Consider the following 13,307-nt stretch of genomic DNA (forward strand, 5'->3'; position numbering starts at 1 on the left):
TCAGTGCACCCGGGGTCCGGCTTCCCCAAGGTTCCCACGGCTGTGGGGCGCAAGCACACCTTCCAGGTGGCGCAGGAGTCAACGAGACCGTGAGACCCGGTTCCGCCGCCCACGCGAGCGTGCGAAGGGGAGCTCGGAGGCGCGCAAGGGCGGGGCCCGCGAGGGCCAGGATACGCCCGTTCGGTGTGGGCCAACCAGCGCCCGTCTCTGAACGGCCAATGAGGACGCACCTTACAGCCAAGGCCGGGTCGGGAGCGAGGCTGCGGCGAGTGCGGCGCTGACAGAGACGCGCGCGCCAGCCCCTCAGAACCCGGGCCGCAGCCGCCATCACCGCCTCCCGCCCAGTCGCCCCTCAGCCGCTTCCCCTCGCCATGGAGGCGAGGCCGCCGCCGCCGCCGCGGAGCTCCGAGCCGCGGGCCGGGCGGCGGCCCTGAGGGCTTGTGGCGGGCCGAGACGCCGCCGCGGAGTCGAGGCGGAGTCGCCGTCCTCGTTCCCAGCGGTCCCGCCCAGCGCAGGACTCGGTGAGTGCTCGTGGCCGCCGCCGCCGCCCCGGTGGGCTCCGTAAGGGGGGGGCGGCTCCCGAGCGCGGGTGGCAGGGGTCGCCGGCCGGAGCCCGTCTTTTCCGGGCACAACCCATCAGGCGGCTCCAGTCGGACCCCGCGTCCTTGCGCTGTCCTTAGGGGGTGGGGGGATCCCCGGAAACGTGCCGGACAGGGCGCCGACCCCTCTCGACCGCCCGGGAACTTTGCGTGCGTCCTCCTGGGGTCAGGGCAGGCCACTGCCATAGTTCATTCTGCAAGAAGAAACTTGGAACAGTGAGAACAGAATTTGCTCAGGTCCATTTAATGGGAAGAAAGAGGGAAACTCCTGGCATGAGAAAAATTTGTTCTTGCGGAGACCAACTTTTCTTTTCCTTAACCCCCCCGGCCTCTGTCCCAGGCCCCTCTCTTTTCCGCCCACTCCCAACTGTCGAGGTTGCTTAAGAAGGGAAATAGGGGCTCACAGCTGCCCAGAATTCAAAATGAGCCAGTTGGGAATGCAGAGCCCCTTCCTTTTCACTTTTGGTAAATAAAATAAAGAATATTGTTTTTTTTGAAAATCCGTTACTAATTGTATTTCCTGAAGATATAAATAGTAATGGCAGAGTTGAGGGTTTTGCTGTGTTTTTTTGTTTGTTTGGTTGGGGTTTTTGTTGTTGTTGTTGTTTTTGTTTTTTTGAGATCAGTGATGATGTTTGTAAGACTGGAAAAGAGGAATGTTCAAAACCTCCCCAGGCGAGGTAAATGCCTTCAGAAACCTTTACCCAGGATGGGAATTCCTGCTCTAGAACCAGTCACATCTCCCAGGAGATGTGTTCATTTGCCACCTGCTTGCTGTTAAAGCAGCCTAGAACCAGAAGATGGTGGGCGAGGAGAGAACTGAGGGTGGAAGATGGGCGAACATCTTCCTGCCTGGCCACTCCTTCAAGAAACACAGATTTGATGGTGTCACTTGTTTACTTAAAAACTGCTCGCTCTCCTTTTCCCGTGGGATGAATGAAGCCCAGAATGTCTTATCAAGTCATACAAGGCCCTGGATGGTCTTGCCTCAATTTACTCTTAGCTCAGTCCTTTGATTTTCCTTTCCCTCATCCCCAGCCATTCCGAGCTGTTTGCCTCTTCACATGTTTGGATGCCTTTGCTCGTGTGATCCTCTTTCCTCCCCCACCCTTATCGGCCAAGCTCTACCTCTCTTTAAAGAGCTTCTGATCTGGGAAGATTCTTGAGGCCAGGAGCCGTGTCTTATTTACCTTTTCATCTCCATGCTAAGAGGATTCTTCCTCTGTTGTCTTTTAAGTCCTATCCCATCTCTTCCCGTGTATGTCTCTTCTCTGTTTACTTCAAGGTACCCACTTGCTGAGATAATCTTTTCTTGAGTGTTTCCTGAAGGCCTGCTTAGAGTCTTTGACATCTTGGACATTTAGTATCTCAGATTACCCATCTCCCCGTGTCCATTTCACCCAGTCCCTGTAAGTAGTCAGCAGGCAGGAACTGACAGGTCTCCTATTAATGATGGTCTCCAGTCCACTTGACTGTCTCTGAAAGCCTCAAAGCCCCATGATCTCTTTTTACCTCTCTGCCTACCCCAAGTGGCCTGGCTAATATATGCATTCTAAGGCATGTGGGATCCAGGAGGTTGTTCACTGGGTACCTTTTAGCCCCTTGTTTACCATCTGGATGAAATTCAGAACAAGAAAAGCCAATCATCTGATTTATGTAAAGGTGTTCATGTGCCTTCTATTTGCCAGGCGAAGGGCTTGGGATACAAAATAAAAGCAAGGATTCTTTACCTTTTAGGAGCTCACAGTCTTATGTAGGACAGGTAGATACAAATACCTCACAAGTGCTGTGAGAATGTAATAATGATAATAACTATTGTCTTTTATTTGCCTTGTGAGAGACTGTGTAATAAATTTATTCCATGAATTACCTCATTAATCCTTTCAGCCGTCAAGTAGGGGCTTTTTCTTATTTGACAAGGGTGGAAACTGAGGCCATATAGGGGACACATAAGGGAATAGTCAGGATTTGAATCTTGGCAGTGTAGTTCCAGAACATGTCAGGCTGTATAGAGAGCATTCCTTTCCTGTGAGGGGGCCTTTGGGTCATAGAGTTTGGTGTGGTAGACAGGGTATGGGAAAGAAGGAGCAGCACATGAGGTCGTGGAGGTGGAAGGAGTCCATTGTCCTTGGGGAACAGGGAGAGGTTAAAACAACGGGGTTGGGTAGAGGAGAGAAGGGTGGGAGATGAGATTAGGGTGAGCTTGCAGGACTGTATGTACTGTTTTCGAGTTTGGGCAATGGAGAACCACTGGAGGATTTTAAAGACTGTCAGGGACCGTGGGCTGGCTAGGCTTTCAAAGGGTCATTTAGGGAAGAGTGGGGCCAGAAGCCGATGCCCCTGCAATTTGGAGGCATTGCCCAGGTGCCACTTAGGTGTAATCGTAGTGTCTTAGACTCAGATGGAGGCCTAGAGAGAATCCTCAGTTTCAGGAAAAGATAAATACATGTGAGAAAACACTCCAGCAGAAAAGAAGAGAAAAAAAAGAAAGAAAAACGCTCCAGCGGTATAAAAGGGAACATAGGAAAATAAATCTCCTTCCTACCCTGAGCTTTCCAGAGATGACTGGAGTTTCCAGTTTCTGTGGCATTACATAGACACTGTTTTTATAAACATGTGTCTACCTATCCATATTCCTCCCCGCCATGGTACATACCAGTCACACCTTTTTCCTTTTTAACGTATTTAGGAAATCATTCCATGTTAGTAGATATAAAGCTGTTCATTCTTTCTGTTGACATTTTTTACTTTTTTCATTGTGTGGTTGCATCATAATTTGTAACTAGTCTTCAGGTTAAACCACATTTAAGTTTCCAGGTTTTTCTATTACAGTGTTACAGTGGATCTTTTTGTACATAGTACTTTGTAAGGAGCTCATGTGTAAAGTTATCTGAACAGTGTATTTCTAGAAGTGGAATTACTGGGTTAAAGGATGTATGTGCATTTAAAATTTTTAGACATATAGCCAAATCCCCACCCTTTCAGGGTGTTTGTACTAACTTAATCATTTTCCTCCCAGAAAGTGTGAATCGGACTCAGTGGATCTTCATCAGAGTGTACATCACGATTGCCTGGATGCTTTTCCAGATACCATATGCCTACTTTTCCCTCACCTAATCTCCCTTATGGTTTTAACATTTCTCTCAGTTACAGAGAGACATTGAGGTTCAGAAGGATAAGTGACTTGTGTGACTTGTTAAAGTGGGTGGTGGTTGTTTTTTAAGCAGTTCTGATATTTGTATTTGCCCAGAACCTTTCATTGGAGGCACTCAGTCGATTTGTAAACATTGTTGCATTATTTTTCTCCACCTTCATGTGGAAAAAGTGAGATGCAGGTGAAGTTCGAATTTGAGTTACAAGCAGGAAGTTGGCCAAATACAGATCTTGTCTTTTTACTTTTAGTGCAGTAACTAATAAATGTTCCCAAATACCAGAGCTGAAGAAATGTCTTTTTTGTGAGTCTGAGTACAACAAAAATAGCACTGTATAACACTAACTTAATAAAACTCAACAGCAAACCCATAAATAACCCAACATTAAAATTTGTTTTATTTTTACTTATTTTGTAAAAAGATTTATTTATGTATTTATGTATGTATTTATGTATTTATTCATTTATGTATTTATGTATTTATTCATTTATGTATTTATGTATGTATGCATGCATGTGTTTATGTATTTATGTATTTATTTATGTATGCATGTATGTATGTATGTGTGTATGTATTCATTCATTCATTCATTCATTCATTCATTCATTTATGAGAAAGACTACAAGCACATGAGCCAGAGGGGCAGAGGGAGAGAGAATCTCAAGCAGACTCCATGTTGAGTGTGGAGTCTGACCTGGGGCTCAATTTCATGACCCTGAAATCATGACCTGAGCCAAAACCAAGAGTCAGATGCTTAACCAATGGAGCCACCCAAGTGCCCCAGAGTTTGTTTTACTATATTCTCTATAAGGACACCAGACTGGCTCGTTCAGTAGAACATGCAGTTCTTGATCTTGGGGTCATGAGTTCAAGCCCCATGTTGGGTATAGAGTTTACTGAAAATAAAATATATATGTCTATATGTATTCTTTATAGAAAAGAGAATTTGCTAAATGTAAAACCTTATTTCCTTTTTTTAAGTTTTAATTCCAGTTGACATGCAGTGTTATATTAGTTTCAGGTGTACAGTATAATGATTCAACACTTGCATACATCACTTGGTGCCCCTCACAGGTGCACCCCTTAATCCATATCACCTATTTAGCTTGTACTCCTGCCCGAACTATATTTATTTATTTATTTTTAAGTAGGCTCCACACCCAAGATGGAGCTTGAACTCACAGACCTTGAGATTGAGAGTTACATGCTCTACCGACACAGCCAGCCAGGTGCTCCTATATTTACTTTAAATTCACATCAGTTTGTGTCAGTATGCAGGCATAGCTTTTTTTTTATATCTGTAATCAGTACATATGAAATATGATTGTTGTATTCTTTTTTTTTTTTAAAGGTTTTTTTTTTCTTTTAAGATTTTATTTATTTATTTGAGAGAGAGAGAGAGACAGAGAGAGAGAGGAGAGAGGGGAGGTCAGAGGGAGAAGCAGACGCCCCATGGAGCTGGGAGCCTGATATGGGACTCAATCCCAGGACTCTGGGATCATGACCTGAGCTGAAGGCAGTCGCTTAACCAACTGAGCCACTCGGGTGCCCCTGATTGTTGTATTCTTAAATAGCATAAAATGTTTTGTATTTATTCATTTATGTATCTAATTTAAATCACAGAATGGTAATCTGTGCATTGATAACTAGTTTGTACATTATTTTAAATTTTTTCATTTATTTTATCCTTTTTACTATCCTACTTTTTTCTTAAGATTTATATATTTGAGAGTGAGCATGTTCTGGCATGAGCAGGGAGGGGAAAAGGGGCAGAGGGAAAGGGAGAGAGATAATCTTAAGCAGCCTCCATGCCCAGCATGTTAGTCTGACCCAGGGCTTGATCCCCCCGAACCAGGGCTCAATCCCTGAACCCGTGAGGTCATGATCTGAGCTGAAACCAAGAGTCAGGCGCTTCTGACTGACCTACCCAGGTGCCCTCCTCACCCTGAATAAAATCTTTAAAAAAAAAAAAAAAAAAAAAAAAGGTACTGAGGTACCAGGGTTGGGGGATCGAGTCCTGTGTCAGGCTCCCATGCTGGGCGTGAAGGCTGCTTAAGATTCTCTCCCACTGTATACCCACCTCCCCTAACTCCATGCCTTAAAAAAAGAAATAAACTTAAAAAAAAAAAAAAAAGATTGTATTTTTAAGTAATCTCTACACCCACTGTGGGGCTTGAACTCAGAACCCTGAGATCAAGCAAGGCTCTACTGACTGAGCTAGCTAGTTGTACCATGAATGGTACTTTTTTTTTTTTTTTTATTTGACAGAGGTCACAAGTAAGCAGAGAGGCAGGCAGAGAGAGAGAGAGAGAGAGAGAGAGAGGAGGAAGCAGGCTCCCTGCCGAGCAGAGAGTCTGATGCGGGGCTCGATCCCAGGACCCTGGGATCACGACCCGAGCCGAAGGCAGAGGCCTCAACCCACTGAGCCACCCAGGCGCCCCCATGAATGGTACTTTTAAGCACCCTTGCTTATATACTTCTTTAGGAATATTTTCTTGGACTCGCCCCTAAAATGGGTTCACGGAGTCAGATTACACTTTTGGTGCCAAATTGCTATCTGGAAAGGTTGAACTAAATTATAACACCATCAACAATTTATGTGGCCCTGTTTCTGGACAGTTCAGTCAATACTGTTACAAACACAACCTAATATTTGATTTTATTAATTCACCCGTAATATAATGGTACTTTGAATTAGATTTAATTTGTAGTATCCAAGAATTAAGTATCTAAAAGCAACTTGTTTTTGAAGAAAGACATGGTTAATAGGTCAGAAATGTTGTGGAAATTTAGAATAAGATCATATTGATATGAAACACAAGATTAGATGCTCTTCACCTGAAAATAGTAGACATTGTGCCAGGAGCTGGGGGTATCCCAGAGTAACATGCATGTGATGTTTTGTCCTTTAACCACTTGTGGGCTAATGCCAGAGAGGTTCAATATTAGACAATACTTCTGAAGGCCCTGAGCTGGGAAGGGGTTTGGTACCTTAGGTCATTGCTTCTCTAATTTGAATGTTCACATGAACCATCTGGAGACTTTGTTAAAATGCCAAGTCCAGATTCGGTATGTCTGGGCTGGGACCTGGGATTCTTCATTACTGACCAGTTCCCTGATGGATCACATTTGGAATAACAAGGCCCAGTTGAGACCGTGGTGAGTAAGAAGGGTAGTTCTTCACACTGGCTGCACTTTAGATTCAGCTGGAGAACTTAAAGAATCAGGGATGCAAATACTCCACCCCCAGGTATTTTGATTTAATTTTTCTAGGATGGGACCTAAGAATGTATAAATATTTTTAAGTCCCCAGGTGTTTCTCATATGCATCCAGGGTTGGAGAACCACTGGACTAGAGAGAGGCAGGAGCCAGAGTTGAGGGCCCTATATAACATGCAGGGATTTTGGACTTTATCCTAAAGGCAGAGCTAAGCCATTACAGGATGGTAAGGAGGAGAGTGAATTGATCTGTTCACTTGCAGTTGTAAGAAGTTCACTGTGCCTGCAATCTAGAGCGGTAGTTTTCAAAGTGAGGTCGATAAGATGACTCACTGGGATGCTGGGAGACATTTTAGTGGTAAAACATTAAATTTAGAGATTGTCACTGGCATCTTCTTGGGTCTGTAAGTCAGTGTTACTCTGTTATCTATAGAATTTTGGGTGTCCTGAAGGAAGAGACGGGAGTTCTGCAGTGAGCAAGCACAGCCATAATCATACTTTTCCTTTCCATGTATTGCAACTTTGGTAACAGCTTATATTACCTAGGGTTTTTTGTTTTGTTTTGTTTTGTTAAACTAACCTTCACAAAATGGACAAGTGGCTTAAAACAATTTCTGCCAAGAAACCAGTGGCTGAAGAACATCCTAATAATGCAAGCAGAAACAATGGTGGAGCTGAGCCTTGTTCAACTCCTGTTACAAACTGTTGCTGAGCTATTAAATCAGTTTAAATAATTCTGCTTTTATTACATTAGAAAGTATCAGGAAGCTTATTTGAAACGTGCATTCACATCCTCTGTTGTTAATAGGTATCTTATTTTAAGAGTATGTAGAACCTCATGATATAAAATAATAAAAAAATAAGGCTGTCATTAGTACCAGGACATTTGAAAACTAAGTGTATGGAGCGTAAAGTGAACATCTGCATTTTCCTCTGTCCAGTGATGTTTAAAGTCATAGGCTATTCAGTCATATGCTGTACAGTACGAACCTCGTGATTAAAGTATGTATTTTGAGCTTTTTTGCTCTGATGAAAGACAGAAAGGCACATATCATTGACAGGTTCTTCCTGTTGCACCCCATCCCCTAAAAGGCTTGCTTTAAGAAAGACTACAAAACAATGTCAAGAAGGCAAAATGCATTCCTCTTTTTCAGCAAATACTCTTCTATGATGAATAGAAAATATTGCTGAAGAGTTGAACAATATTGGGACAAATTTTGCAGTGTGGGAGTTTGCTATATACATAGTTATAAAAGTATAGAAGCTCCTATCATGTCTTAGTATTTGCTAGATTTTCTTTTAATAACTAAATCCCCCCCAAATTATATCTTTTGTGAGTTACTGGAGGAAGGTGGTACTGGAGAAGACATACTCTTAATACTAAATGACTGCCTTAATAACATTGCTATGTGGAATTATTGTCTAAAGATTTTATTTATTTATTTGACAGACAAAGATCACAAGTAGGCATAGAGGCAGGCAGAGAGAGGAGGAACCAGGCTCCCTGCTGAGCAGAAAGCCCGATGTGGGGCTCCATCCCAGGACCTTGAGATCGTGACCTGAGCCAAAGGCAGAGGCTTAACCCACTGAGCCACCCAGGCACCCCAGAATAATTGTCTAGATGTAAACTACTGCCAGTTGCTTTGACTGAATAAAAGGAGGTAATTCATTCACTGCCACTTAATGGATTATTGAGGCAGGTTATCATATGTTGGCTATCTTGTAATAAAATTGACCTTATGCATTTTTAAAAAAGATTTTATTTATTTATTTGACAGAGAGAGACCACAAATAGGCAGAGAGGCAGGCAGAGAGAGAGGGGGAAGCAGGCTCTCCTCCCCGATCCCAGGACCCTGACTGAGATCATGACCTGAGCCAAAGGCAGAGGCTTAACCCACTGAGCCACCCAGGTGCCCCTGCATTTTTCTTTTCCAAAAATTGGACTTTTTCTGTGTGTGCTACTTGGCAAATATTATTTGAAAAATTAATATCCTTAATCTGTCTCTTGAAGTAAAGTTGTTATTTTAACAGTGACTGAAAAGTAACCCCTTTTTTTCTTATAAAGAAATGTGGTATGCAATAGCCTTTTCCTTGTAATTAAAAAAATAGCTTTATTGAAATATAATTGACACACCATAAATTCACCGTTTTAGGGGCACCTGCGTGGCTCAATTGGTTAAGTGTCCAATTGGTTAAGTGACTCTTTTGGCTCAGGTCATGACCTCAGGGTCATGAGATTGAGCCCCCCCCCAACTTGTGTGAGTGCGCTCGTTCTTTCTCTGTCTCACTCAAATGAATAAATCTGTAATTCACCCCTTGAAAATGTACAGTTCAGTGGTTTATAGTATATTCTTTTTTTTTTTTTTTTAAGATTTTGTTTATTTATTTGACAGAGATTACAAGTAGGCAGAGGCAGTCAGATAGAGGAGGTAGCAGGCTCCCCGCTGAGCAGAGAGCCCGATATGGGGCTCGATCCCAGGACCCTGGGATCATGACCCGAACCGAAGGCAGAGGCTTTAACCCACTGAGCCACCCAGGCACCCTTATAGTATATTCTTGAAGTTGTGCAGTCATCACCACCATCTAATTTCAGAACATTTTCATTATCCCAAGAAGAAATTCTGTACCCTTTAGCTTCGTTCCCCATTCAGCCCTTCCCCTAGTCTCGGCAATCAGTTCTTTCTGTCTCTATGGATGTGCCTGTTCTGGACATGTCATATAAATGGAATTCTTCAGTATGTGGCATTTACTTAGCATACTGGTTGTGGGGTTCATCCATATTGTGGCCTGTATCAGTACTTCATTGCTTTTTGTAGCTTAATAATGTTCCATTTTATGAATATACCAATTGTGTTATCCACTAATCAGTTAGTGAACATTTGGATTGTTTCCACTTTTTGCCTATTATGATAGTGCTGTCCTGAACATGTACAAGCTTCCACGTGGACATGTTTTTGTTTTTCTTGGGTATATCCCTAGGAGTGGGATTGCTGGGTTAAATGATAGTAACTGTTTAATTTGTAGAGGAGCTGCCAAAACTGTTGTCTAAAGCAGCTGCACCATTTTACAGTTACCAGCAACGAAGCACAAAGGTTCCAGTTTCTCCATATCATCAGCTACACTTGTTAACTCTTTTAGTAGGCTCTACACCCAACGTGGGGCTGGAACTCACAACCCCAAGATCAAGAGTTGGGCACTCCACCATCTGAGCCAGCCAAGTGTCCCTTCTGTCTTTTTCATTATAGCTGTCTTAGTGGGTGTGAAGTGGTATCTCATTGTGGTTTTGATTTGCATTTCCCTGATGACTCATGATCTCATTGTTATTTTGTTATTTATATTTGTTATTTGTTATTATATTGTTATTATTTGTTATTTATACCTATAAAAACTCTTGTAATTTCACACATGAAAAACTTGGAAACATAAATTTGTTACCTGATAAAAATCTCCAGATGTATTTCTACAGAAATTCCGAGTGACCTAATGAAATAAAGGACCCAGACATTGATCATCAGTGGTTGTTAAAGCTATTAGGGAACTCTAATAATTGAAGGATCAGACTGGCAATCTTATCAATTATGTTATCAACAAAGTGGATACAACTAAACCTTAAAACCTTATATTCCTTTAGTGTGGTAAGATAGAAAGAAATACACCACCCTTCATGAAATAACTCTCTCCCCTATAAAATTGAACCTGACTCTTAATTATTAACTTCTGTGTCTAACTGTGAGTTTACAGAATGTAATTAGAAAATCGTAATGGGAGAAAATCTACAGAAGAACCAACCCAGTTACTTCAAATAAATGCAAAAAAAAAAAAAAGTAATAAAAAAAGGAGGAATTATTACATGGTAGAAAAGACTAGAGACTTATTCACTCAGTGTAATTAATATGCATGCCTTGTTTAGGTCCTGGTTTGTGGTCGGGGAAGTGGGGATGGAGAATGGGGAGGGGGATAGGTGGATGAGTATGATTTTTTTTTTTTTTGAGATTTATTTATTTTAGAGAGAGAGTGTGTGTGCACCTGAGCACACAAGAGGAAGGAGAGAGAATCTCAGGGAGGCTCCATGATAAACAGAGCTTGATGAAGGGCTCTATTTCATGACCCTGAGATCATGACCCAAGCCGAAACCAAGAGTCAGACGCTTAACCGATTGCACCACTCAGGCAGCCTAGGTAGATAAATATGATTTAAGCAATAGAAATGTTAATCAGTTTCCAGAACCCAGGCTTTTTAGGAGAGAAGATTATTAATGAACTGAGTTTCTGTGTGTGGGAAGAACTTGAAACTTGGTTGTTCTGAATTGGTGCGAGGAGTTCTCCAACATTGATTGACAAATAGCTTAACCAGCAATTAGCTTTCAAACATTGGTTGACCGGTGGCTTAATATAATACTGTAAATACATTAATACCACCCATTAATAAAGAGAATGTCTTCCATTGATGTATCAGCACTACTGTTACCAGAGCAATGTGGAATAGTTCCAGGACTTCAGCTGTTCTAAAAGGAATTGGGGGAGGGGTGGCAGAGCTTTTACAGGGGTGCTTCTGTTCTCTTGGTGGTCCTTTCCTTGTCTCCAGTGATGTGAATGCTCTACCACCTTTCCCGGAGTGAGGCCAGTCCCTGATTCAGTGCCTCTGCCTGCTTTCTTTGTGCGATGACTGCTCTCCACTGCTCCTAACTGCCCGTCAAAACCTGCTTCTATGTTAACAGAGGCTAAATTCGCAGTGACTTCCAGCTGGTGTTTCTCTCTTTTCTCAGTCTGGGATGCTAGCCTGCCCACGGTTTTGCTACTAGTTGATAGAAGTCAAAGAAGATTCTTTTTCTTCTTGTAGTTCATACCCAGTTAGCAATAGTGCTGTTGGCAGCAGTTGTGAACCTCTAAGGCAGTGATTTTCAATAGTGGCTGTCTATGGTGGAGAGGAGGCAAGTTTGAAAAAAGAAAAAACCTGGTTTTATATTTTTCAGTCAGTGTATTTTTAAGTTTGGCTTCATTTAAAATCATGTATGCATTTGAATAATTAATACATGTTAAAATATTCCAGTATTTTTATTGTGTGTTAAAAGTATACAATAAAAGGTAACGCTTCCCCATCTTCCAAGTTCCCCTTTCCAGAGGCATCCCCAAGTACTATGAAACTTGTGAAACCCTCCAGAAATAGTACACACCCATAAAATGTTTTTTTTAAGATTTATGTATTTATTTTATTTTATTATTATTTTTTAAAGATTTTATTTATTTATTTGAGAGAGAATGAGTGAGAGAGAGCATGAGAGAGGAGAAGGTCAGAGGGAGAAGTGGACTCCCCAAGGATCTGGGAGCTCGATGCGGGACGAGATCCTGCAAGTCCGGGGTCATGACCTGAGCCAAAGGCAGTCCCTCAACCAACTGAGCCACGCAGGCGCCCTTATGTATTTATTTTAGAGAGAGAGTGTGCATGCCAGTATGGAGGTGAGGAGGGAGAGAGAGAATCCTTAAGCATACTCCCCACTGATCTTGGAGCCCGACATTGGGTTTGATCCTGGGACCCTGAGATCATCACCAGAACTGAAATCAAGGGTTAGACACTTAACCAACTGAGCCACCCAGGTGCCCCCCCCTTTTTCGTTTTAAAGATTTAATTCTTTGAGAGAGGGTGAGAGAAAGCGCATGAACAGGGGGAAGGACAGAGGGAGGGGGAAAGAATCATTTTTATAAAAAAGTAGATTTTATTTATTTGCCAAAGAGAGAAAGCACAAGCAGGGGAAGTGGCAGGCAGAGGGAGAAGCAGGCTCACTGCTGAGTAAGGAGCCTGACACTGGACTTGATCCCAGGATGTTGGGATCATGACCCAAGCCAAAGGCAGGAGCCCAACCGACTGAGCCACCCAGGTGTGGAAAGAATCTTAAGCAGACTCCACACTGAGTGACAAGCTGTCTTGGTTCCTGCTCTCATGACCCTGAGATCATGACCTGAGCTGAAACTGAATTCTATGCTTAACTGACTGAGCCACCCAGGTGTTACCCCCACCCATACAATGTTATTAAGTTTGACAATTCAGCTAACATTAAAGGAGAGTATGAGCATTTTATGTTCATGAAAAGGGTGTTAGATCAGATTGGGACGTGCTGTTCTTATCTTTGGGTAAGGGGTGGTGGGGGTTATGTGGAGTTCAGTTGTTTCTCCAGTGTTAGTGGGAGAGATTGTTTAAATAATAATTATTCAGTTGCACGTAGTTTTCGAAGGTTCTGTTTTGAAGGCTGTTGTAGAGCAAGTAGTAGTTAACAGCAACTCACTTACCTGTTTTTTAACATCTGAGTGGGGCTTTTGTACACAGAAAGGACTACTTAAAA

The 13,307-nt window shown here is 42.6% G+C and overlaps 1 protein-coding gene across 2 annotated transcripts in view; it reads left to right on the forward strand.

Annotated features, from left to right (window-relative positions):
• The first annotated feature begins 265 nt into the window (after positions 1 to 265).
• Positions 266 to 13,307, forward strand: part of LOC111141437 (protein tyrosine phosphatase, receptor type A) — a 150,138-nt gene continuing 137,096 nt past the window's right edge. For both annotated transcript variants that reach the window (XM_022493991.1, XM_022493992.1), the window contains exon 1: positions 266 to 521. The gene's annotated coding sequence lies outside the window, so the exon portion shown is untranslated. The remainder of the gene's footprint in view (positions 522 to 13,307) is intronic.

This window comes from Enhydra lutris, unplaced genomic scaffold (genome assembly GCF_002288905.1).
Source record: "Enhydra lutris kenyoni isolate GAN:26980312 unplaced genomic scaffold, ASM228890v2 scaffoldscaffold6, whole genome shotgun sequence".
Classification (NCBI taxonomy): domain Eukaryota; kingdom Metazoa; phylum Chordata; class Mammalia; order Carnivora; family Mustelidae; genus Enhydra; species Enhydra lutris.